At 38.6% G+C, this 26,810-nt stretch overlaps 1 protein-coding gene across 4 annotated transcripts in view; it reads right to left on the reverse strand.

The window, feature by feature from the left end:
• GRID1 (glutamate ionotropic receptor delta type subunit 1) overlaps positions 1-26,810 on the reverse strand; it is a 556,909-nt gene that overhangs the window by 481,584 nt on the left and 48,515 nt on the right. The window contains exon 1 of one of the 4 annotated variants that reach the window (XM_076338289.1): positions 13,106-13,140. The exons of the other annotated variants lie outside the window; for them this stretch is intronic. The gene's annotated coding sequence lies outside the window, so the exon portion shown is untranslated. Of the gene's footprint in view, positions 1-13,105; positions 13,141-26,810 lie in introns of those variants that run through there. 4 annotated transcript variants of the gene reach the window in all.

Raw genomic sequence — 26,810 nt, forward strand, 5'->3', positions numbered from 1 at the left:
ACTAGAATTTTACTATACTCTACCGTAACTGCTTTTTCTTTCATCCCAGGCATATGGTGAATGGTTCCAAAGACAGAATGAGCCAACATTACCTGAATAACATGACAAGCCTCAGCTACTGACTGGGTAAGCATCAACCACTGTCGTACAGATTTCCCAAGCTGGGCAGGAAGCTAGAAAGTGATCTATATATTCATAGAAAAACTCAGTAAAAATCACAAGTTCTTCTCAGTTCCAGCTAATTCTGTTGTACAGATTTTTGGTCCATGAGGACACAAGGGTCTCTCGAACTTGAAAGTAACCCACAAAAACTGCATATAAACACAAAGTAGTAGAAAATTGATGGGCAGATTCTGACAAGCCAATCCTCACCAATTGTGTCTTTGAGCACTTTCAGGTGCTAACAGAAACGGAAAATAGGGTCTGGCTCTGTTTTCCTTTCCAAAATATTTGCTATACAACACAAAAATCAAAACAGGACTAGGTTAATCCGCCATCCATATGTTGACTGTTTACTGTGTACAACTCTGGGACTGTTCAACTACTGTGAGCTGTGTTCTTCAGTATTCCTGAAATAAAGGAATTTGTTCAGAATTTGACATTCTGACAGTTCCTTTCACATTGCAAACTCATCTGCTTGTATTGCTTTATTAAGATTTTCTCTCTGGGACTTCCCACGTATCAACCATATCAAGGAGGGTCAAGTGTGACAAAAGGAATCACATGAATGCTTCCAAAGATTAGTTTGGTTGGGATGAACATAATATAGATTTCATCTTATATTATATTGTCTCAAGGTTGACTGCATGGTTTCTTCTTCCAGAACAAATAAATCAAAATTAGGGCAACAAAGCATTTCAAAATCCTCACCATCAAACCACATATTAATCAGACCAAATAAAGAAATGTAACTGATCAACCTAAAAACAGTGATTTCAAGGCAATGCATGGAACTGCAATTTCTGCAAACTATTTGCCTTTCCATGGAAAAATAGCATTAGTCAGTAAAAAGATGGAGAAATAGCCAGACTGCTATGTAGTTTTCTATGAAAAGATGAACTGACAGCATTAGTAAAAGACTTGTATAACACACTATTGATAACCTGATTTCAATCAGCCTTTTAAAAAACTGAAAAATAGCCACTAAACAGATTAGATTTTAATGAAGATTATTAGCCTTGACAGAACAATTACTTTATTCTATTCTTTTCCTTTCTCTGTGGATTTTTAGCAAAAAGTGACACTGAAATACAACCAGCTGCATATAAACCCATGTTGCAACATAACTGAGGAATAGCCTTGTGACCTTCAAAACTCTTGTCTCTCAGGCCAGTGGGGAAATTATAACAGCAGAGAATTTAACAAGTTCGGTTTCCTTAGCTGAATGTAAGATTTTTCTCCATAGCACAAGAATTAGCCAGCATATATACTTAACTGTGGACAATACAAGGGCACCAGCACCTCAAAATGTTATCACACCGCTGACGTGTAAAGACTGGCAATCACATCACTAGTCTCTGATATTCAGCCAGTTCTGAGATGCAGATAAGCTATTTAATTACAGCAATTTTAGTACAGAAAATGAGGAGGCCTATCATAATCATTAAAACAAAACTCAGATAATTGTATTCTAACTCATTCCTTATAATGAAAACACTGAAAGATGATGAAATAGCCTTGCAAATGGGGAAATTGCACTGAAAGTAAGTGGCAACCACCAGTGCTCTCACTATGTGTTATGAGATTTTTAATACCATAAAGTAGCTGTAGGATCTATTTTCTTTACTACCCAGAAAAGAGCACCGCCAGAGAAAAGGTAAAGAACTGGAACAACACAAGTCCAAGTAATGGTGCATAATCATTAGACTCCCCTCCAGCACATCCCAGAGCAGAACTTGCCCAGCACAGCATCACTGGGCAAAACTACTGTGTTTAATACAGAGAGCGAGAGAGCTAGAAACTATAACCTAGCAACCAATGTTTTGTCGAAGGCACATCACCTGTTACATTTGCCTGAGTATTTATAGATTCGCTGAAAACTAAACTCCTCATTTTTTAGAACTTAGTGATTCTGCAGTTCTAGCAGATACCATACAACACAGTTATACCAAAAACAACTTCTAGTAACGCCTCCCTCGTGAGTGAGCCACAGAGTAGCAGTCCTGTCAGTCTTCGCAACCATCATCCCCACATCGTTCTTTTCTAAGTTACATAAATGTACAATACATCAAAAAGCAATCAGTCAAGATAAAAATTTTCATGTCATGCCATGGAGAGCTTTTGTGTTAACTGCAAAGATAGACAGTATATTATGGGGCAAAATGTCTTCGTTACAACATTTTTCCACTGCCACAGTACAAAGCTTAAGGCTACTCGACATGGCAGGAGAGGTATGGAGAAAGAAAACTGGAAGGAGTGCATTTCACAACCATTTTGTTTACAGGACTCCCCTTTTCTCTGCAAATACAATTTTAAGTACAGTGTTCAAATAATCCCTGTAATTTAAGCCAAAGGCAAGCAGCTGAGAAAAGGAACAGAGGTGCACTATCCTTGGTATTGTTTAGCTCTTCAGGTATTTTACAGAAAAATATGGCTATTCTCCTTGGAGACAATTACTGCCAAGCAAGATTTCAAGTGCAGAAGGGAAAAACGGAAGAAATTTTGTTGCTTCAATACAAATGCTTCTCAAATTAGTAGTTGCAGACACATTTATTCAAGATTCTACTATGACTTCTGATGTTTTGTGTCCCAAATACACATACGTATTTGAGAGCTTCTAGCCATTCAGAACTACAAGGAAACTTAACAGAAGATGGAAGGAGTAATCCTCTCTGAAAACAGATTAAAAGGAGACCATAAAGTATACTGCCACCCAACCCCTGCGTCTCTCATAAACATTAAATTACTTTTCAGAACATAAATATGTTCCTTGACGTCACCAAAAGAAGCACACCAGAATACAAGTTACTCAGCTGTAATGCAGCAGTACTATTGAACTTCCTTCTAATCGATAAAGCAGCAAACAGGCACTTCTGCTGGTTTCTGTTGCTGTAAGCTCGCCTCCCACACGCTATTGCTACCCACAGGAGCTGCGACTAAGAGATCAACAATATCATTATGTTGCTAATCATTTGGATCTGTCAGCAAATACAACCAAAATATTTTTTTCCTCCCTTACATTTCCCCTCCCCGTTTACTTTCAAAAAAATACTATGAAAGAGAGGCACGCTTCGCCGAAACACAGACTCCTCTCATTGCTTTGTAGTTATCAAGCTGTGAGAAGCTACCCAGTGTCACAAGAAACCAGTACATCGAGCAACACTATAACCTTGCTGGTCTTCCTAAATTTCCACTTTCACTTATGAGCTCGCAGGTGTTTTGCCACCGTAAGATCACTAGAACTCTCCCTGCAGTGCATAAAGAATGTAATGAATTTTGCTGGAAAAAGCTTAAAATATTTGGGTTTGTGTCAAACCTCCCAACTTCTCCTTTGATTGTATGGGTTTGCAGCACAAACTATATGATTTTGTCACTGTCACACAGCTGTTCTAATGATACAACAGAGCTGATGACTGTGTTGGCACTTCAGCATAGAAGTGGCATACAGCTTCACTGCCTGCACAAGATGAGGTAGAAGGCAATCACTGCAATATGCGATCACTACCCTGACTGAGAGGATATGAAGGAGAAAGCTCTAGAAAGAAAAGTGCCCTCCTTTTTCCAAGATCCAGGAAGACAGTTTGTTCGCTTACATTTGGCTAGGAATGTGATGGCAAAGGGAGGCCTAAACCTGTATAAAAGCTTGTAACATTTTGCTATAAAATTGACTTATGTATTGCCAATGGTGATTTTTAGTTCAGTAAAACTATCCCCAGTTAAGCAGGGAGTTAGTCTTACCCTCTCCACTCCTGCGTAGAAATAAGGAGGCTCATTCCAATGGTTTACAGACAGGGTATGTTCTTCCCTTGACACTTGCATGTAATTCTCATTAATGGAAGTGGGAGTTTTGTGTGCACACAAAGGGGAAAATTAGACCCATATAGTGATCATGTTGCAGTGATTCGAGACAGCCAGCATGGCTTCACCAAGGGCAAGTCCTGCCTGACCAACCTAGTGGCCTTCTCTGATGGAATGACTACATCAGTGGACATGGGAAGGGCTACAGATGGCATCTATCTGGACCTCTGTAAGGCCTTTGACATGGTCCCCCACAACATCCTTCTCTCTAAACTGGAGAGGTATGGATTTGATGGGTGGACTGTCCAGTGGGTGAGGGATTGGTTAGATGGTCACATCCAGAGGGTAGTGGTCAATGGCTCAATGTCCAGATGGAGATTGGTGACAAGTGGCATCCCACAGGGCTCTGTATTGGGACCGGTACTGTTTAATATCTTCATCAATGACATAGACAGTGGGATAGAGCGCACCCTCAGCAAGTTTGCAGATGACACCAAGCTGAGTGGTGCGGTCGACACGCCAGAGGGACGGGATGCCATCCAGAGGGACCTGGACAAGCTCCAGAAGTGGGCCTGAGTGAACCTCATGAGGTTCAACAAGGCCAAGTGCAAGGTCCTGCACCTGGGTCAGGGCAACCCCTGGTCTCAACACAGGCTGGGGGATGAAGGGATTGAGAGCAGCCCTGCCAAGAAGGACTTGGGGGTACTGGTGGATGAAAAGCTGGACATGAGCCAGCAATGTGCGCTCGCAGCCCAGAAGGCCAGTCAAATCCTGGGCTGCATCCAAAGCAGCGTGGCCAGCAGGACGAGGGAGGGGATTCTGCCCCTCTACTCTGCTCTGGTGAGACCCCACCTGGAGTCCTGCGTCCAGCTCTGAAGCCCTCAGCACAGGAAAGACATGGACCTGTTGGAGCGGGTCCAGAAAAGGGCCACAAAAACGATCAGGGGGCTGGAACACCTCTGCTGTGAAGAAAGGCTGAGGGAGTTGGGGTTGTTCAGCCTAGAGAAGAGAAGGCTTTGGGGAGACCTTATTGCAGCCCATCAGTACTTAAAGGGGGCTTATAAAAAAGATGGGGACAGACTTTTTAGCAGGGCCTGTTGTGACAGGACAAGGGGGAATGGCTTTAAACTGAAGGAGAGTATATTCAGACTAGATCTAAGGAAGAAATGTTTTACGCTGAGGGTGGTGAAGCACTGGCCCAGGCTGCCCAGAGAGGTGGTGGATGCCCCATCCCTGGAAACATTCCAGGTGAGGTTGGACGGGGCTCTGAGCAACCTGATCCAGTTGAAGATGTCCCTGCCCATGGCAGGGGGGTTGGACTAGATGACCTTTAGAGGTCCCTTCCAACCCAAACCATTCTGTGATTCCGTGATTCTATGCTACAGGCACTTGAGACATGACAGAATGTAGTACAGGCATGCAGTACAAATTGAAAACTCAATTTATATATTGTTTTAAATGCAAATATGTGAACTTAAATTTTGAGGTCATTCCTGAGAGGATTAAACTCTTTCATTTTACTTTAGTTTGTAGATTAATCATTAAATAAATAAAAATTGCCAAGTCTGAAAGGTTTTTTCCACACTGATAAAATAGCACAAAATCGGTATCAAAATTAGAAAAATAAATCTTTAAAATTTCATTACAGAAAAAGAACACAGTTGCTTACCAAACTTCTGAATAAAAACAACCCCACAAATACACATTAGACAGTGTATTAACAAAAAGATTCTAACTTTCTGCATTGCAAATCTAACTTGAAAATAAAACAATGTACAGCCCCAGAAAACTATCCCAGTACAAGGACAAATATGAAGACTTCAACAGATTTCCCAAAAATACCCAGTCAACAGTAATAAAATGCTAGTAGAGACAAGTCACAAAGCAAAATAGAATCGTTGGTGCAGCCAGCTTAACAAAGGAGAAATTGATACAACAAACTGCTTTATAACAGAGTACAAAACAAGAGAAATTTATTTCTCTCAGACTGTCAAAGATCATAATTTATTCAAGAAAGTGAAAGAAACAAAAAAGGACATTGATACAGCAGGAACAGCAGCCCGCTTTACAGGAACCTGTTACTACTGGTTACATATCAAGGGTTCAACCACCTTTAACCTCGTGAAGGACAGGGTTTTTCCTTCCATGCTTTGACACTATTGCTATAAATTAGCATGGCAACACAGCCTGATGGAAGAGGCAAGGAGAATGATAGTTTACCTACTGCAAATTCTGCAGCATTTTTTTCTTCTGAGATTGCTGAACTATTAAAATCTGAAGGTTTTATGGGAGAACCAATTTCTGATTTATAAATGGGAAGGTTAATTTTAATATTTTTACTTATAGTTTATTATACAAATTTTTAAAAGTGACAGCAAGGAATTCTTGAGAGTGTGTTTTGGTTTTCTCAAAGAATATTAATAATTTCTTTTCAAAATTAATCTTAATTAACTCTATTAAACTCAGAATTTTACAAAGATAAGAACTCTTTTTCTGTTTGTGTTTTTCTGGACAAACTGTATTTATCCATATATTTGATGTTCAGACACCACAGCAACAAACATATATGGAGTAAAGTGGACATAAAACTGTCATAAGAGAAACAGCCTAAAGGAAAAAAGACTAAGGCTAGAGAAAGGATTTGAAGTGACAGGAGAAAGGCCTAATAATAACGAATGTAAAAAAATAGGGAATGGTTTGTCACATTTCCACAGGAGTAGTAGATATCATATTTACTCACAACTTGTTTGACTAAATTATTTCATGACCTTGGGCAAAGACTGTCTTAATCCTCTGTGACATATTTATTCCAGCATCTATAAAACAGATGTCATTGCTCCGCCTCTGTAAATATTGCTCCCCTATCTACTAAAAGGAATGACCTAAGATTCTGGCAAGAAGGTAAGTCAGATTTGAGTCAACTTTATTCATTATGCTGTACACCATTTCTGGTTGCAGTTCTTCTTCTGTTATTGTTTTACTATAAACCTGCAATATACTATAAAACATGCTGAAGTTCTATCTTTCTCTCCAAAGAAATGAAAAGTTCCACGTCTTAACCATATTAATTCTGTTGGCAGTAATAGTCCAGCATATACAAGTTTCTGATTCTAAGAGACAATGAAAACATTCACTCCCATAAATCAGAAAAAAGTCCTAGGATAAGACAGACTGACAGCCAACAATTTCAGAAATCAAAGAGACAAGAGCAAAGCCAACTCTGTGCTGAGTTAATAAAAGCCTGTTTATGTAGTTTATTTTTCATGTCAGAGTGCCCTGTTTTAAAAGGCCATAAAAACTTAGTTGTTGGTAAAATTAAACTAAAAAATTAGGCACTTGATCTTCCTTTAGCCATAGCTCAAAGTTTAAGTTTCACCCTAAAGGGTCATGCCTTGTTTTATCAATTTTTAAATATGAGTTAGTATGATATCACCATTTCTTCAATTAGACAAAACAGGTTAGAAACACCACCTTAACTTAACAACAGAAAATTTACCTGCCAAATGGATAATAGGAAGTTAAATGCTTGTTTTATCTTTTACACTATAGTATTAACAACAAGAATTACTTTTCCTACCGCCCTAGAATAACCATTTTTGGGTGCCCCATAAGACAGGATAAATGAATGTTCCTGTACATGGTGAAAACTAAGGTAATTTGACAATACAGCAGGCCAGAAGCTATCTTGCCTTGACAGAAGAATGGAAAGAACTTTCTCTCTTCAGCACTAATGCGAACACACCCATTAATATTTGTGTTACTGTAACACAAGAACAGGTAAGTAACCTCTTTGGTGGTATGACAAAAGCGATAATCCAAAATTACAAATGTAATTCTGAACTCAGCTACACATCTAACAGTAGTATGACCTACTGTAGAACATTATCACTAGCCCATTTTATTGGCTGGTCATCCCAAATACAGAAAAGTTAAATATGTATACTATGTAATTTTGCAAATCTGCTATGATCTATTTATTTTCATGAAAGAACGTAAAGAAAAAGAGAGATAAAGGATATAGATTTCTTGTAGCTGGATGATGACAGAATGAAAGGCAGAGAAGAAATAAAATCGTAGATCACCCACTGCTGACAGTAGTTAGAGAAACAAAATTATCTATTCATGTTTCAGGGATAATAGGGGGCAGGAGAAATAAACCAAACATCAAAACTCTGCAAAGGTGGCGATAATGGAAGGGACAGGACTGCATGCCATCCATGTGTATTATAGATGGCAACACAGGTCCTAAGCAGAGTCCCAGGTGGGGTGATACGCAACGCCCCATCACAGCATCCTTCCCTGGGACACACCGACAGAAAAGCCACGGGCACCCAGGAACAACGAGCCACAGCTCCTGCTCTGCCTGGGAGGAAGCTCTCACTAACCTCATCCTCACTCTCCAGCTTCCTTCTTTACAGCAACTGAAGGCTTCATTCTCTACACTTCTGCTCAGCTCTGATTGCCATCTGGAGTAGGCAATTTCTTCAGGGATCAGTCATCACTGTCTTCCCATCCTCCTAATTACATCTTTTCTAACCTGGGGTCTGACTACGAATAAGCCACTGTCTTCAGAGCAAAGCGGCCGCACAGCACGGAGGAAGGCTCTCACCACACTATCTGATGGTCTATATTTTCACGTATGTTAGAACAATCTAAGCCAGCCACTTTCACAGCCCCCTAAGTCATGCGGTACCCTGTGAGCAGCCAGGACTGCAGCCCACCAGCAAAGCATATGGCCTATTCCTCGGGGCTGCTGCGACTGTCATCACTGCCCTCCAAGGTGCCCCGCTCCCCTGCCACTGCCACTTCCAGGGTATTAGCAGGAAGCACAACAGAGCAGAGGCCCTGTGCTGACCTGGAGGTGTCGGAGGAGACACGACTGGCATGTCTCCTGCTCTACCTGTCACTTAAGCAGGGTCACAGCACTCATATATCTGTGCCTCAGCTTGACAGAGCCAGCTGAGAAAGCCACTTTGAGCTCCCAGCCTCTGCTGAGCTCCTGAGTCAGTAGGGACAGGGTATGTTACCTTTTACTGAAATAAGATAAAGCCAATTAGCTTCTGTCAGCAGGCTCCTACCTCCGGAGAGTAAAAAGACTCTGAGATCCTATTGATCTAACAAATACAGCCTTATTGGTTAATCTCCACCTTTCTTTCTCCTTTTCATCCCCTACTGTACTTGTACTTTCAACTATTTACTTTCTAAGGGGATATATCCCAATTAGCAATCCTGCTCCAACCTGTGAAGTCAGTAACTCCAATTGACTGGAAAGTCCAACATAAAACTGTAAATGTGCAATGCATACATTTAGTAATCAGTCAGCAGGTAAGAGTTTGCACATGCACACAACACTTAACAGGCATTTGCAAAACCGCTTTTTGCAGCCCAAGCCTGTATATGGAGTGAAGAACAAGGCCACACGGAGGGAAACGGCACAGAGATACTATATGAGAAAAAAGGCTAGCAACATTTATTGTATAAATAATGAATGCTAACCAGCTACAGTGTAGGGCTGCAGTAACGAGAGGGAAGAAAGGGAGTGTTGGCTTAACTAATTCAATTTGTTATCCTTTAGGATTTAATAGTATGTTGATCACAGTATGTTAATGATACATAAATATTAAACGCATCAAATTTCTAAAACTACATTTACTTCTCATGCAATGGTTAATATATATCTATAATATATACGTTCCTAACTGATTTATTTTGCAAGTGATTACTATACTATTAAATTCAAACTAAATACCTAGTTCTACACACTTATGCAGTTTAATCTAATGGTGTCTAACTCTATTGCATGTATTATTATTATTAAAAAGTTAACATAGACTAACAGTTAATGTTTAAAATACTTGTACTTTATTTTTCTGTTTCTTAAAATAGAAGTAATGAAGTTCAAATGCTGCTGTCAACCAACCTGCCACGTATACCACTGTGCATAGAAGGGAGTATGGGTCCTATGGAAAAATTAGGATGCAATCACATAATTTAGAAGTCTAACAAAATAACCTGGCACAACCATCTAAATGCATATCACCAAACCATAAATCTGGCAGTGTTTTAGTTCTGCCTGCTGAATTACAGAAATTACCATTAAAAATAATATCTAAAAAAGACAGCAGGTTTTATTCTGTACAGTTGTTTCCTCGTTTTCCCAAAAAGGATCTGTGATCTGGGCTTGCATGGCCTGAAATGCAGCATCAGCTGGCAGAAGCCTCTAGAGGATGGACTCTAGAGGATGGACTAGCCACTAGCAGCCTCAGCTAGGTTTAAACATAATTGAGTCTAAAATCACTCATATTTTTTATGGGAATGTCTTCCCCATACTGTATCCTCATTCACAGAGGATCGCCTGGGCCTCCCATTTGTCTTTACCTAGTGCCCAACATGTGACAGTAAATTTGCCTACCTTGTGACAAAATTGCCTTTTTGGTCTCAGGAGGCGAGACACCTGTATTTTGGCCACAAAACACGTGATGCTTCCACATGACAAGGCACCATGAGACCTTAGGAAATGGAGCAGAGACGAGACTTTTTGAACGATTCTTCTCCCTTCCCTGTGTAACTATGAAAATCCTGAGGAAAGAGGAAGGAGACGTACAGGCTACATGGATCTTTCCATGGCCTCATAGGTCAAGTATCCTATTGAGAATATTCACGCTCATGTCACCTAGTATTTTCTACGCCACACAAGTCTGACAATGACCTAAGTTTATAATGCAATCAGAATAGAATTAAGTAGAAAGACAAAAGGATATTTATCTCCCATGCAAGCTTTTTCTCTCTGAATCTCCAAGGCTGCTGAAGTAGAGATATTAGGGCTGATAAAGAAATTGATGGAGTTCATTGCTAAGTTTTCTTTTGTTTTTTTTAAAATAGCATTGCATATAGAGTATATGTAGGGTGTCACACTTGTATTATCAGTCAGCAAATATTTCTTGTTATATCCACTTTGACCATGAAAAATTCACTCGTGTCCCTTCTCATCCACACATGAAGCATAGGTATAACATAACTTTGCACTCATTTCACAGAAAAGTAATTTTTAAGTGCTTCAAGATCATTTCTCTATATTTTCATGGAAGGTAGAGAGCAGAAAGAAAGCAAAAACATTATAAGTTGATCAGTCACAAGTATTTTACCCTATCAAGTTCTCATTTGTCATCAGATTTTGCAAGGCCCGTTTTGAGACCTCTATTTCTTGCTGCATTACTCTTGGTAACTTCTTAAAGTAAAACAGTGACCTTTACTTCAGATTCAGCGGTCCTCTTGATTCTGTCAAATCAATAATTTCTTCTGATTGTTAAAAGAAAACTAACCTCTATTTTAAGGACTCCATGTTAAAGTGTTTAAAAAAACAAACAGAAAAGAAACCACCAAAAAACTACAGACACATAGGTTAATACTTATTACCTGTTTTATTGAGCTGAAGGTAAGAAATTCCTCAAGGCTATTGACAAATTTGTTTCCCAGTCCTATGTTATATGGCAAACACAGTGACATAAACAGAACAAAAGGCTTTCTGGGACCTCTTTGTAAATAGGTTTGTTTCTTGCTTGGCTGCTGTCAACTATTTCAACCAACAGATCAAAAGATAAAGACAGAATCTTGACAGAAGAGAAGGGACCAAGTGTATCTGAAGAGTGATACAAAAGATAAACTTTCTTGGCAAATTACAGATTTTTTGAGGGATGGGTACCATAGTGAACGGTGCGTGATGCCCAGTAAGATATGAAACCACAGAGGAAAGAAACGCAAGGTTACGTGTTTGCTTCAGTAAGCCACAATTAGAAACCAGGCAAGAGCTGCTAAACAAGATTCCTGACAAAGTGATAGAGGAGGAGAAGGAATGGCAAAACGTGAGGAAGAGTTTAGATTAGAAAGAGGAACCTTTCTAATCACAAAAATCTTCTGTGAAGTGTTGAAGACATATTTTCATACTCCTAACACGACAGGAAGGTTAAGCTAGTGAAAGCTATCCAAGTGTAAAACAGTCTCAAAAAAAAAGTATCATAAAAAATGAAGTAAATATTGAAAGATGAAACTTATATGTATGTATACATCTAATGGATACACCAATACTGAATAAGGCACTCTACTACAGAGGTACCATATCATTGTGCAAAGGTATTTTTTTCTTTTCATTCTGATTTGGAGTAAGTCTGTTTATTTCTAAAGTTTAGCAAGATAAGTTTATAAATTTGCCAAAAATATTAACTGTTATTTCAAAACATTTGTCATTATTTCATATAATGGGTTAGTACTGACATCTTTATATGATGCAACTGTATAAAAAAATTGAAGAACTGATTTAAAAAATTCATTTCCAAAAATGAGTTGTTTTTTATCACTGACTTTACCAGAAAGATTGTTCAAAAGCATTTGGATGAGAAACATCGTCTATCCAAGTAACCAATCCAACCACAATTTTTTCCAACATAAAGGAACATGTTCAAGTTCTGTTAACATATAGAATGAATATATGAATTAACTGTAACATAAAAATGGTAACTTCAAGTGACTATAGTGCAAGTGACTATAAATTTGACAAGTCAAAATTCTGGGATGCAAAAGGTAAACCTTGAAGTTACCATTTCACAAATATCCACACATTATCGTAGTTCTGTTTGGGCATGCCTTGCACAGATTTTCTTTGGAATACCACTCTCTTACTCATTCCAACAATTTCACCAGCAACCTGAAATCAGAAGGAGTATGCCCAGGACGCAGTGTAACCTTATGACTCTAGGGATATTCTACTCAAATTCTACAATCACAAGGATGAAAGAAGGGGGGGCGGAAATAACAAGCAATGTTATCGGAAATGTATACAAATACATTAGTGTTGGTTTCCTCCTTCAGGAGAAATACAGACGTTGAAGGTGTGACAAATTAACCAATATGCACGCACATTATTTATTGATTAATTCTTCATTTTAATTTTCTGATCTTTGCAGTCACTCCTTAGGTGCTCTACCAAGACCATTTCTCTAGTTTACTAGTGAATGGGTCATATAAGACTGTGGCAAAAGTTTTAATAAATCCAAGACAGAGAGCACCCACTCCTTCTCCCCTGCGTACAATATCTTATCTTCCTAGCATAGAAGAAAATCAGACTTCTTTGACCTGATTGGCAGCTACTCACCTTCTCCTCAAGTCGCAGGTGTTTACAAATAGCTTGTGTGTTTCAGAAATGTATGTAGCAACCGAACTGCCCAAATTAAAAATTCTTTTCTCCTTCTCCTCCTTGGCCTCTTTTAAAGACGGGCAAACCTGTGTCTTCTTTCAACTTTAGCCACCCTCCACAAGCTCCCAAAGGAAAGCTACTGCTGGTTCTGTGGTTCATTCAAGGAGCTTTTAAACATCATATCTTGAAGTTATACTGGGCTGATGTGAAAACATTTTAACTATCAAAGTGCGAAGCGCAAAGTTCTTTCCCAAGCTGGGAGATATCTCTTCCTTTTGTCATTAGCATTAATTTTGCTACCCTCTTGTTTATATTTGATCTCTTTCAAAAGACATTAAGAATACTGGCCTTCTTAACACCATCTGCTGAGAAATCTCCCTTCTGTTGATAAAGAGGACAAAGTTTTTCCTTCTGTTGCTAAAGAAATTATAGAAATATTTTTTGTCATCCTTAATGTTTCTTGCTAAATGCATCTAATTTTGAGCCTTGGTTTTCTAAGTACCTCTCTATAAATCAGTGTTAGTCTTCTATAGCTGTTCTTAGTAAACTAACTAATTTTCTTTTCTACATAAAGCCAGTGGGGAGTTAATGATTTAGCCAAGTTAGTCTTTAAGAATCTTCCTCTGCTATCCTTCTTCCACACATGGATAATTTTGAATTATGCAGTTAATGTCATATATTTGGAAGCAGGTCACCTTACTTTCTGTTTTCCTTAGACTGTCCCCCAAGAGATCTTAAAGTTTTATATGTCTGCCCTTTATTTCTTTGTCCCTCTAGCAGTTCTCACCCAACCTAACTTCCGCAGCATTGGATTTTTCTAGATCAGATTGAAGGCTGTTTGAATTTCCATTTTCACACTGTCCCTATCAACAATAAATCGATAAACAAATACTTATCAGTTAATCAACCTGATTAATTCCAAGACTTTGCTGAGCATCCACCAATTTTTTTACTCCCCACAATGCCTCCTTATTTAAACTTCACAGTCTACCAAATCTTGTATTCTATGTCATTATAAAATCATTCATTAAAAACCATCTCACCAGATTCCTGATCTCACCACCTTTTCTAAATTACCAAAATGAAAAGCTTTTCTCCTTGCACTGTGGGATTATGGCTTTTAATCTTTATATACTTGTCCAGGTTGCTGGTATCTTGCTCATGTTCTCCCCTGATCTTTGTTTAAAGCTATTCCCCTAAGCCAGTCAGCAAAGATCCCACACCACTGTTGCCAGTGCCTAAATCAACCTGTGTTTAAAAAGCCAAAATTTTCCCGGTCATATATATTATAACCTGAAATACTTCCCCTAGACAGATAGTCATGCATTAAGTATTCTGCCCCACCCACCCCCCCCAAAAAAAAAAGGTATGTTAAACTGAAATATCTTCAATCAAATTCTTGATATCATATGTGTCATTCTTTCACACTCATAGACCTAACCAGTCTAACTGGCCAGTAATTTTACAGGTATTAAAATTTTCTTTGATGTAAATTAAGGTTTCCATCAACTATTGCTAACCTTCAGGAATTACATAGTTCAAAACTTTTTGTACGTGACCAGACATTATAGTCCGAGTAGCCTGAGATGACATTTGATCTACTCTTTCCCCAGCTTGAGTAAAAGCCTTAACGCATACTTATCATGTAAAGGGCGGGGGGGATCTATGACATACTGACAACAGTTGCACCACAGAGAGTTTAAAGTTCTGACATACTACTTTGTGTCATGCGCATGTCGCTACGTTGTACTATGTATCACAGTCTCACTGTCATATACATGAAATACTATCACGTACTAGCAATAAAACAGCCAGGAAAATGTTTTCCTATACTTTTTTAAACACATTCAAACTTCATTGTATGTTTTCCACAAAGAATTTAGACAGTATACTTTTAACTAGAATGACATACGGAAGAAAGCAAATAGTTGGGATCTTAATAAATTAAAACAGTAATTCCACTAGAAATACTATCTCATTAGTAGAAAGTACATATTCAAATGAAAATAATCGTGAGAGCACAATTTCAGAATACAAAAAGAAAATAACAACATTCATCAGGAACTCTACTTGATTACTCAAATAATAAATCAGTTTGAGGATGCTGTATCTGGATTGATACTACCTAGAAACAGAAAGTAAGGTGAAATTAATCCAGCAGATAGTCCTAAACGATGTCTTCACTAGATGTAGATACTTACATACATGCAGGAATTATTCCAGCGCGCTCTGAAAAGTCTAAAGGCTAAGGATATGAAAGCTGTTTTCATTCTTACTGACCTATATGGCCAAACAATGAGTCTGTTTTATAATTTTGAATATAGTCATCCAGGCCCACGTGTTGATCATGCAAAACAGACCACAGGAATCAGGCACATAGTTGAAAGCCTCCTAAATGCCTTTAGCAGCAGCTCAAATGAGCAGCTTCCTAAACCTTACAACATTTCCATTAGAAGTAAAGTGGTAGTAGCAATCTATCACCAGGGAGGGCAAAGCACAGGAATGACAGACAAGAGTTGGGACATCTCCCCTCCTAATATGTTCAGAACTTTTGAGTTTTGTGGTTCAGCTGAATATTGGAATGGAATTATCTGAACTTCCTTTTTCAGTGATCAGTTTGCTATGCTAACATTTTCCTTTGGAACTATGTAAATTTCTCCTGGTTAGCATTTAGTTTCTCTTCTTAAGACAGAAGCCAATTTACAGGTGGTTATGTATCTACACCCTTATTTTCTTTTTTAACCTGAAATAGCATACTCTCAATTTAAAGTCTAAATAATTAAGGACTGCAAACAAGAAACCTCAAGATCAATGTTTCATCATAGAACCACATAAAAAGAACAAAAAGAACAGAAAGAAAGAAAATCCCATTGCATCTCTCTATGAAAAATAAAGACAGGATCTACAATGAAGATTACATTATAGAAGAGGACCTCAGGTTCATTTTTGTAGTAAATCTACTGGTTTCAGTCAAAACATTGCACATAGGATGGATTTAGGAAAAAAACCTCCAAAACTAACTTTGAAACAATGCTGCTTTTCAAAACCACCTCTGAATTTGGGAATTAAAAGAGTTGTGTATACAAATTTCTGAGCCTAAACAATAGACTGTCTCCCTAAAGGCAACAGCTGGTGAAAGGTGAAGTCAGAGGGAAGGTCACTGTCTGGATGTTTTTAGAAAACTTGTTCTCTTAATCAAAGTCTTCTGGCATTACAATAGTTACCAAAAATACATATATATATATAGCAAGATAAAATAACTCCATCAGGGACTGTTTCCAGCTTTTGCTTGGGGCCAAGCAAGAACAGCTTTACAAAATAGCTTTGAGAAAAGAAACCTCTCCATAAAGCAGTAACAGAGAAGAATAATGGGGGAGAAATGGAAGGAGAAAAGAGGCAACTGAATTTTTCATCAATTTTTACTCCTGCTTTGTGCCCTACTCCAGTGAAAGGCTCTGCTGAAGTATTTCAAGCAAAATCAGTGCTCAAACCTGTTCTTTTTCCTCAGGTATGGTCTTGGATGTGGAACTTTGCTCAAGATCCATTTTCAGTTTGAACTGACTCCTTCTGGTTCCTTATATTCTCTAGGACAATTGAACTACAAAGTGAAGGGCTACTATTCAGTGTGGAACTGAGAAAGGTAGAAGAAGGAAAACAAGACTGCTCCAGATGGCCTACCAGAGCTGCAGACAAAATACATGGAGATGCTTATAAAATTAAATTAAGAACTGACTGCATCTACAATAACAGTAAAACAACTTTGCCTATTCCAGTACAGCAGCCTCACAACAAGAGGCTTCAATACACAAATTGCAACTCAAGAGCCAGGTGTGTGTTTATGAGCTCTGGGCCCTTGAAATATGATAAATTCACCATGGGAAATAAAGATAACTAGCTTCAGAGAAAGTTTGCTTTTATCTTCCAGCACTTATATACTAGTACCAAACATTCACTTCTCCCTCTCTCATCCTCTCACCTCCCCTGGCAATTCATCGGCCATTATGGACTATTTCAATGCTTTACCGAGTTGGGTCTTGACTCGTACGCAAATGAGTCTCTCTGCACATACAGATGCTTTGCAGGAGCACCTGCCCTAGCAAACATTTCCCAGTAATGTGCAAGTTGGTGAGGATCTTTCAGCAGATAACAAACACCAATGAAAATATTTCTCCTGTTCCCCCAGTAGAAGAAGGATGGGCTCCCACTCCATTTATGACATGAATAAAGGTTTGGGGAAAATGAAGTATCTGGTATATTTTGTTACCATGGTGACCAGCCCCTTTGGAAGGCCAAGTGATTTCAGTTTGTTGACAGAATGATTTGTAACTGAATTTCAGAAAAGTGTGCTGTTCATCATATTTTGACTGAAACAACTCTTTTTTAGCTTTGTCTTTTGCCTTGTCTTTGGATTGCAGAACAATATGGCTAAAACATGAGAAAATCTGTTGATGTTATTTACTGTTCTGAAGCCCCTGGTACTAACAAACGAAGAGGAACGCTGTTCAGCACCAAAAATGTCTTCAGTGGTTAGCATGAAATGCCTTATCACTTGGCCCCATAGGACCAAGGAGGAGACAACTTATTTTAGATGCATTGTGCATTACAGTCTGTTTGGAGTGAAAGATTCTGTATCTTAGCTTCAAATGCTTAGCCAAAATATAGACTGTACAAGTGCAGCTATGATAATCATTGGAAGCTATACGCTTGGGACATCACCCCCTACAGGAGGGAAAACAAGGAAGTGCTAAACATCATTTTTATTCAACTCAACACCATCTGACATTCACAGCTGCTTATTTAACAGAGCAACACCTGGTGCAACAGGGACAGCATGCTGCAGTTCCTCTGATCAGGTAGTATGTGCTGCAGAGAAGGGCTCCCCAGCTGGGGCAGCACCAAGCCTGGTACTCAAAGGACTTCAGGTACAGCAGGAGTTTAAACATTTGAAGGCAGCAAAAGCATTTTAAGGCAGCAAAAGCTATTACTGTTACCAAGAGAAGCCCTGCTTTCCTCTAGCCCCAAACATTCTGCCTAGTCCACAACGCTCTAAGCCTTTGTGCCAGCATGGCTGTTTGTGTGGCTGCAGGGTCCTCTGGATCCCAAGGCTGAAATAAAGTCTAAAATTAAAAGGCTCATCATGTGGCTATGGAGGCATGAAAAGAAGGGGGAGGTAAAAAGGACAGGTAGCTACAGCTTGGTTTCAGTGCCAGTGCTAAGCAAAAGCCCTCCTGCCTCCCCCAAATCTGTTTCCAGGTTTGAAGCCATAATTGGAAAATTAACGTGAGGTTTTATGGCATTTGAATGTAAAACAAAAAAAAAGTTACCAGCACTTTAGAATATTTTGTGTAATATGAATTATTTTTTCTAAGTTTTCTATTTACGCTACAGTATCATAATTCTTTTTTCTTTGGTGTTTATTAACAGGAACATTATATTAAAGCAATGCAATCATCAAGAACTCTTAAGTTTGTGAAGAGCTATTGCTGATCCCTCAAGCTGGTCATCTGTTTCTCTTTCAGATATTGCAGTCAACATTCTGGGAAGTATTACAGTGCCAAGTAAAGAAGATTCATTCTGATGCAGAATTTCATAGCAGGAGATGATACCTAAAAGCCTTAACAGGTGCTTGGCCACCACCAAACCAGCTGTACCTAAAATACCTTGTAACTGCAAAAATAAAAAGTCCCAAGCAAACTCTGTTAAGAAGCCTCTGATGCAGATTTCTGGGATTTATTATTTTAGGTGTTGATTGGTTTTGGTTGGAAGCCAGACTTCCCAGAAGACTTTACAAGGTTCAGTGAGTCTCACTGGAAAGAGACTTTTGGATCCAGAATCAAGACGAGAAAAGATGTACACCAAAGAACATTCATTAGCCCAGTGTCTGTGTAACTCACGGGAATACGGAAAGACAATGTAAATGTTTCTGTTCTGTCACTCCAAAATTAGAAGTGACTGCCTTCACTTGTTTACAGAGTATATCTTCTCTCTCAATTTTTGGAGCAAAAGGCCCACACAAACACTCATTTTGACATAAAATAGAAGTTTTCAAGATCAGACATTTTTGCAGGGCCAAGTACAGTAACAAATTGAGAGGGAGTTCAAATTATACTGGAGCAAACACTATCAAAACCACATTACTATCCAGGCAAGGGAGCACAACATATCCATCACAACTATTCCACAGATCACAAAGAACTATTCTACAGTATACAGAGGATAATGGAAGAGGATTCTCAAATCTAAAAGTAACTTTAGATCGAAAATCTGGGAATCTCCACACAACCTCATTTTCAACAAGGCTAAAATATACAAGCCATTTAGAGTGTGCCCAATTAACATTCAGAGACGCATAGCAAGGCTCCTCCTAAGAAGCCCTAAGGTTTTAGAAACCAGGCAATAGATGGGGATGAAACAGATAGATGCATGGTATTCAGAGAAGGGCACTAAAATCCATCATTTAAAATGAGGTCTGATTCCACATACTCCTGAGCACGTCAATGCTCTAGCCTCATTGCACTTGAAAGTAAACCCTCCAAAAGAGTTAATTAGAACGGTAGCTTGATATTTATCATGGAGGTGCCATTCCCCAGCATGTGAGTTGCGTTTACTCTACACTAATACTGCGCATAAATTTCATCTTTTATTGATTTATAAATACTTCACACTATGTAAAATATTGTCAGATTATAATTCTCTCTCCATAAAATGGCAAGCAAACGTCCAGCCATCTGTTTGGCTAATGAGAACAATCACCCAGGCTACTTTTCAAGCATAACGCATCCCAGTTTGAAACTGCTTTCAGTGTAAGCACCTGTTCATACATATCAATTAAAATGATAATTACTCTGTTAGTGAATATAATCAAAATAAAATAGTTACAGCTCTATTGTTTACCAATTAAGACTGCCGAGTTCACTGATAATATATTTCTGTGCTCATTTATTTTCCTTCCTGACCCATTTTAAGACCAGATCAATTTTACACTAATTCAAGGCAATGTACGTTTCAACATTTGAGAACTTACATTTATAAAACAGGAAAACCACAGAACTCCATCTGGAGGCACGTACTCTCCTGGAACGTGTCTCTCTTCATGACAGATCATGTTGGCATACCTTCCCATCAAAAAGAGAGGAGACTTCTCCCATGAAAGAGAGGGCCGCCCTTTCCAAGATGAACAAGTGAACAATGGAGCTAAACAAGAATGGGAATTCTGCTCTCTGTAGAGAGTTCTTACTACAGGGTAATCATCAGAGTTGTTTTTTTTCTTTACTAACAATTACTAGCAATTACCAATTAACTCATCATACAAATTGGATTATGATGGTTTTTATAGTAGAAGTGTTGAAACATTAAAGACAACTTAAAGACAGCCAACTCAAAATGAAGTACAAAAAGGTATATCAAAATGTCCTCTAAAAAGCAAGTAAGTATCTTTAAATTATTTTAGAATTAATACATTTTAAGTTCTAATTCTGCTCCCTGTAAGTGACAAAATCCCTTTTAAAAAAGTAGATAGTAAGACCTCAAATCAGCACATTAATCCATGTGCAGATTTTAAAAAGAGCCAAATCTCTGAATATAATTTTTTCAATGAAAAATACAATTTATGTTCCTCTTCCTAGCAAAGGAAGGGTCATGAATACAACCACAACAAGAGCATGTCAGGAAGCCACGTGTGGAGCCAACAACAGTTCTATATTGCAGAGGAAATGGAGCAACCTGGGTGTGAGGAACCCTACCCCTTTAACGCTCTCACATCTGCCAGCTGGTACTAGTTGTAAAGTTATAAATTCATGTTATATTTCAAACACAGAAGCTAGAAAGAGCTTAGAAACATCAAGAAACTGCATCTTGAAACTGAAGAAAACTATCATGAGCACAAGATTGTTGCAGGAAACTACGTAGGATTACATGTGTCTAGACAGGTCTCTCTTGAACATAAGTTTGGGTAGGATGACTTCTGGTGGGCTTTTCTGAGACTCTTACTCATTTTCCCAATAAGAAGAAAAAGAACGAGAGAAAGAAAGAGGAAGTCAAAGTTTCTGTAAAGTAGAAGGGAATAAACCCTCCCCTGTTTCCTTTTGAACAAAGGTGCAGCTTCTGCACCTAAAAAGCCTAGGACTGGACTGCTGGAGATGTGCTGGGAAAAAAGTGCAAAACCAGCTTGTGCAGTACTTGAATTCATGTCCCTCACTTACACAAGCACTTAACTTCAATACAGAAAGTATTCTCAGAAATCTCACATATTCTTTCCACAAAATGCAACACACGAGGAACTGCTGTTCGTGTGTCTGTCACTCTGCCAGTTTTGTTCAAAATGACTCTCAATGTAGAAGAAATTCTTCAAATCTGTATTGTTTACTATTTCTCAAAATCTTTCTGAAGCATGACTGCACTTAGATGTGGGCCTGTGCTTCTGTGTTGTGACCAGAGGTATGTATTTTGGAGTGTATCTCATTGGTGCAAATCCCTTGCCACTCTTCACCACAGTGAAGGCTGTTCTCTGTTTTTAAAATGGACGCGGGAGATTCACTGTGTCATTCCCAGCTCTGATAAGCACTGAGTTTCACAGACTTCTGTTTCTTGAAAAACCAAACAATTTAGCATCCAATAGTCACAACAGTCTGAAACATTCCTTCCACCAGTGCTGTATGGACGGCCCTATAAAGTCAGTGAGGATGAATACAGTGAAACCTTTTCGCAGTAAAAACATGGTCTTAATGCGTTAATGTCCCTTTAGTTATCTCCTATGTTGAAATCAAACACAGCTGCCAAATGCAACATCCTACTCCTATAGACATTTTCTAAAATGGGCTTCAGGTACTGTTGGAAATATGTTTCTTCTGTAATTGAACCTACTTCAGTGTTGATGGAGGTAATTGACATTGAGAATGTAATTGTTGTGAATATGGATTCTAACTTCTATATGACTTCAATTCATTTTAATGTATAGAAGAGAAGGGAGCTCTCCAAAACAATATACTATATATGATAATACAAATAAGGTTCTTCCTTGCTGGCATGTAACAGATTTAGCCAGTTGACATTAAGTAAGAATTGCATAAAGAAAGAAATGTAAATCCAGGTATTACCCCCATAATCGCATTGATGCATGAGCTACTGGAGTAATACTTGTGTATGTCTATGAGATTCTCATGCTGAAACTGCTTTTTCATGCACACTGGAAAGTGAAACTCATTCATTCTCTTTAATAAGCTGAGAAGCAGCTTCCATGTTTTCTTTTTCTAGTCTCAACTATCTCTTGCAACCAGTGAAACAGACCTCTGATTCTCATTCTGCCTCTTGTAAACTTCCTTCAAACACCTGTTTTTCCCCACCTTCTTTGATTCTTACCCTCATCAGTGTACAAGTCAGTACTGGAACTGAATTCAGGGAGCCTCATTCCACATAGGTTAAATGAGGTGACACATGAGGTGACTTCTCTGACAACTGTGGCTACATCAGATTTATGCTGGAACATGCATGGATCAGGAAAGTTTGCTATTCATATCCACTCTTGTCTTCGCTACTGGATGGAACCGATACATCTATCAAACAAGAAAACTATTTTCTGGTTTATGGCTATACACTTATTTTTTCCTCCAGGGAAATCCACTTCAAGTATTACGGTGCAAAAAGAACATTTGTATTTCATATACGTTGCTGTGACTAGCAACACTTTAAGAGATAACACACTTTACCCATAAGTACTTTTTCATAGTTCACTGAAATGTGGATGTCTGGTACAATAGATATTAGATATTCTTCCTCAGTTTACTCACACAATCCATCAAAAGTTGACATCAGTAAACATGACTATGTTAACCAATCACAACACTTTCCAATACAGTAGAGGTGCCTGGAAACTGACAGTGATTTTAATATCAGCTTTGACCGAGATAAATTCTGACACAACTTCCACCATATATATAATTCTCTAAAGACCCTGATAGACAGAAACCATTTTATGTGCTCAGAGCACCAAGTGCACCCTGTCATTTTGAAAGATTTGTTGGCCTTAAGTCACCCCAAGCCATCATGACAAAAAAAGCAATTGTCTAGAGTACAAGAAACCTGGAATGAAAGAAAATTGATTTTTAAAATGGATCATATGTACTTAGTGACTTCTACTTAAAGAATTGAAAATGTTCACTAGTTTGTTTCCACATAAATAATTATTCTCTGACAAAATACCCAAAGGGAATAAGCCACCTTTTTTGCAGAAAATTGTTGTGAAAAACAGAACAGGTAACAGTGGTCATACGGCAGATAGGTATGAAGAAAACATTCCCTTGCTCTAGACCTAAGAATTACACTGTCAATTTTTGAGGTAGTGAAGAAATCATAAGATTTTATTCTAAAGGCATTCATACCTAATTTAAATTCACCGAGATGCAAGAAAAATTTCAATCTGGTCTCACTGATTTTCTGTCCATTCCTCCTATTTCAACTTGCATTTTCACTTTCATGTCTGCCCATAGATTTTGTAATTGCCTTTTGATCAACCACACGAACTGTGTACTGGAAATTCCATTTTCACTGGTTCCTGGTCTTTATGTAACTAATTCATGATATTTTACTCCTGTCAAATTTCAGGTCAGCTTTCATTCAAAGGCAACATAGGTAACACCAAATTGCATTAATGACATTAATTAACTATTTCTGAAGATCAGCCAAAGAATAGCAGTCAGTGAGCATATTGAAAACTCCATCATCAACTTCAATGTACTTTGGATTTTCTCCTAGATAGCATCAGCACCATGTTGAGTTTGACGTGTCAAATATTTTTTTGTAGCCATCTGAGAAAAACATCATCATGCTAAGCATTTACACAAAAGCCTTGTTTTGCTATAAATGAAAAAATATTATATGGCAAATTCAGCTTTAATAATGAGAAGTATAAAAGAATGAGCTTTATTAACATTATTTGGGAGTTCATAATGGAACTGATAACACAGGTTCAAAAATATTTCTTTGCTTTTCCACTTGTAGACTGTGGCTGAGATGCATTGTCCTAAAACAGGCAATATGGGTAAATTCAACCGTTGGCAGTGGTGGCTAACATCAAATCATCAACAGCCTACCTACTGATATTGTTTCTACCACCTAACTAAGCATTACTAACCAGAACACATCCCTGGTATTTAAATGACCATATCTTACTTTTCTCTCTGGAGCAGTGACTCTGCTTGTTTTACCTGCAGTCTGGCTGCGAGGATACAGTGGATTACAGGAAGAGAGAGGAAGAAAAGAAGAGAGGAGAAAGGAATCAGCCTTGGTATTTTCCTCCTCTGCTTCCTCCTTCCTCAGTTATGCAGCTTTGGAACTAAAAGAACAGAAAACATTATTTGTATTCCTGCAGTCAACACTGATCCTTCCTTGTGACTTTCCAAGACCACAGTTCCCACTCCTACTGTGACAGGGAAGCAGAAGTTCCACACCGCATCGTCTCGGGGAGCCCAGGGTTCAGTGAGAATGACAGCGTAGCATTTTACAATTGCCTTAAGGCTTTTCCTCTACTCTGCTCCATCTCTCACCATTCTTTTCGGGTCTGCTTTGCTTCTCAGTGGCTCTCAGCTACAGCTTGCACTCTTCATGCAGCTAGCTTCGAAAAGTAACACATCTGGGTGCAACCTCATCCTTTTTTCTCTTCTTCCAAAGGGACTTTCCTTCTTCCCTTCCCAGTATTCACAGAAGCAGTGATGTTTGCCTTTCTGCCTGCTTTTTTCCCAGAATTACCTTTAGCTCTTTTCTGACTAGAACGTCACCATGTTTGACTTACTGTTTCTCATTTAACAGCCCACCTAGATTCAAGTGACATACATCAACAGTATAGGCTGGTGCCCACATACTCATCACTGAACACAAACAAGGTAGCTTTATACTGTTGCCTAACACCTGGATGACTAAACAAAAGTCACCTGCAGTGAAGCAGTACAGACACCCAGTTCTGGGAAACAGTGTATCACCACATGGAGTACAGAAACTAGCAGCTAGCAAGAGGAAATCCCACACGTCCCCTAGGAGAGGGATGTCATCTGCCACCCCTCACCTGCTTGCTTCCGAGAGAAGAACCTGGGCAGACCCAACTGCTCTGGCTCCTTAGGCTTGGGGTTGCTGCATAGGTCACTGCATAGACAAATTGTCATGAACAACAAATTGCTGTCTTGCTACTTTGGCTTTCCTATCATATGCCTGCTCAGTGTTTTGAGTTGGAGGTAAGGAAACCGATCCCAGATCCCGTGCTTATAACGGACAAGTACAGGGATACTCCAAAACAGATGTTTTAACTGTGCGCACACGTACCCAGTAGCAGATCCCTACCTATCCTGTGCACCACTCAGTTAGATCACGTACCAGTTACAGCAAACTATGATCAACTTTTTGCATTTCTTGCATGAATATTTTGCCCCACTTCATGAAATAACTTTTTGCTAAATAGCATCCACGCACACATTATATTAAAATATATTTTTTTTTTTTTTTACAAAAACTTAAGAAATGAAAAACTAAGAGCCACTATCAAATATCTAAAGGCTGCTCAGAAAGTATCTCCTGAAAACTTCAACAGACAAAAGCTCTTTCAACAAATCTTGTTTCAGAGAAAATGAAAATATGCTAAAGACAAAGAGCCCAGATACATCAAATACCATTTTTTTATTTTAGTTTATGAATAATAAATAAACCAATTAATTCCTCAGAAAATAAAACTCTGCTGCAACCCTTACGCATATGTTCTAGCAGTGTGTTTTATTTAATTCCACAGATGTAATTAAATGTGTCATTCATTTGTACTCCATTATGGTCTTTCAGTCAAACATAAACAGCTTTCAGACTTCATTTGCAAGAAAACTACTTTGAGCCAAGAATTTGCTAACTTCAGAGCAATAGCTTGAGAGGTCTTCACAGGCATTTAGCTGTTCTCCCATCTATTTACAAAGAAATTGAGACTAAACAGCTATACACATACACATGTGTAAGTAAGCACCAATTTATCACGGCATTAACATAGAATAAGTTGACAGATTCCTTCCCCCCACATACATTGTGATAGATGATGCCTTCCTGGCATGTTCCTCCTATTCTTGGTAGTTTATAATATACTTAATCGTGCCTCTGGTTCAGCTATGCTCAGTGGTTTCATTTCATTTGTACAGTTGGAAAATGTGTGCTGCTGGCAGTTATGTAAAGGAGTCTGCCACTGTGAATGACTGAAATGGAGAAGAGGGAAAGGGCATAAAGAAATTGTGAGGGGAAGTGGAGTACAGCATTTAATTCTTGTGTTTTAATAAACAAGTCCAGAAATCCAGCCTATCGAGGAAAGTCCCTTTCATGTTACGAGTGATGTGGTTTGACTGTGGTGGAATTCAGCTCAGCCATCATCTGCCTGAAAAAGCCCATTTATAAACGGGGTGGCGATTACAAAATGAATCCCGGGAAGCATTTTTTCAGAGAGGAGGCTATTGACAAGGCTGTACTGCGGAAAGAATGCACCGTGAACAGAATTATCTGTCACAAGATAACTCACTGCAAGGTCAAACGTTGACCTTGCACTGATGAGGCAAAAGAGGCTCTCAGGAGGCAATAGAAGAGGAGTTGTTTGAAGGTGGAATTGGGCCAGATCAGCTTCCTTTAGAAGACTGCAAGCAACTGTTGCTTT

Source organism: Aptenodytes patagonicus, chromosome 5 (assembly GCF_965638725.1).
Source record: "Aptenodytes patagonicus chromosome 5, bAptPat1.pri.cur, whole genome shotgun sequence".
Classification (NCBI taxonomy): domain Eukaryota; kingdom Metazoa; phylum Chordata; class Aves; order Sphenisciformes; family Spheniscidae; genus Aptenodytes; species Aptenodytes patagonicus.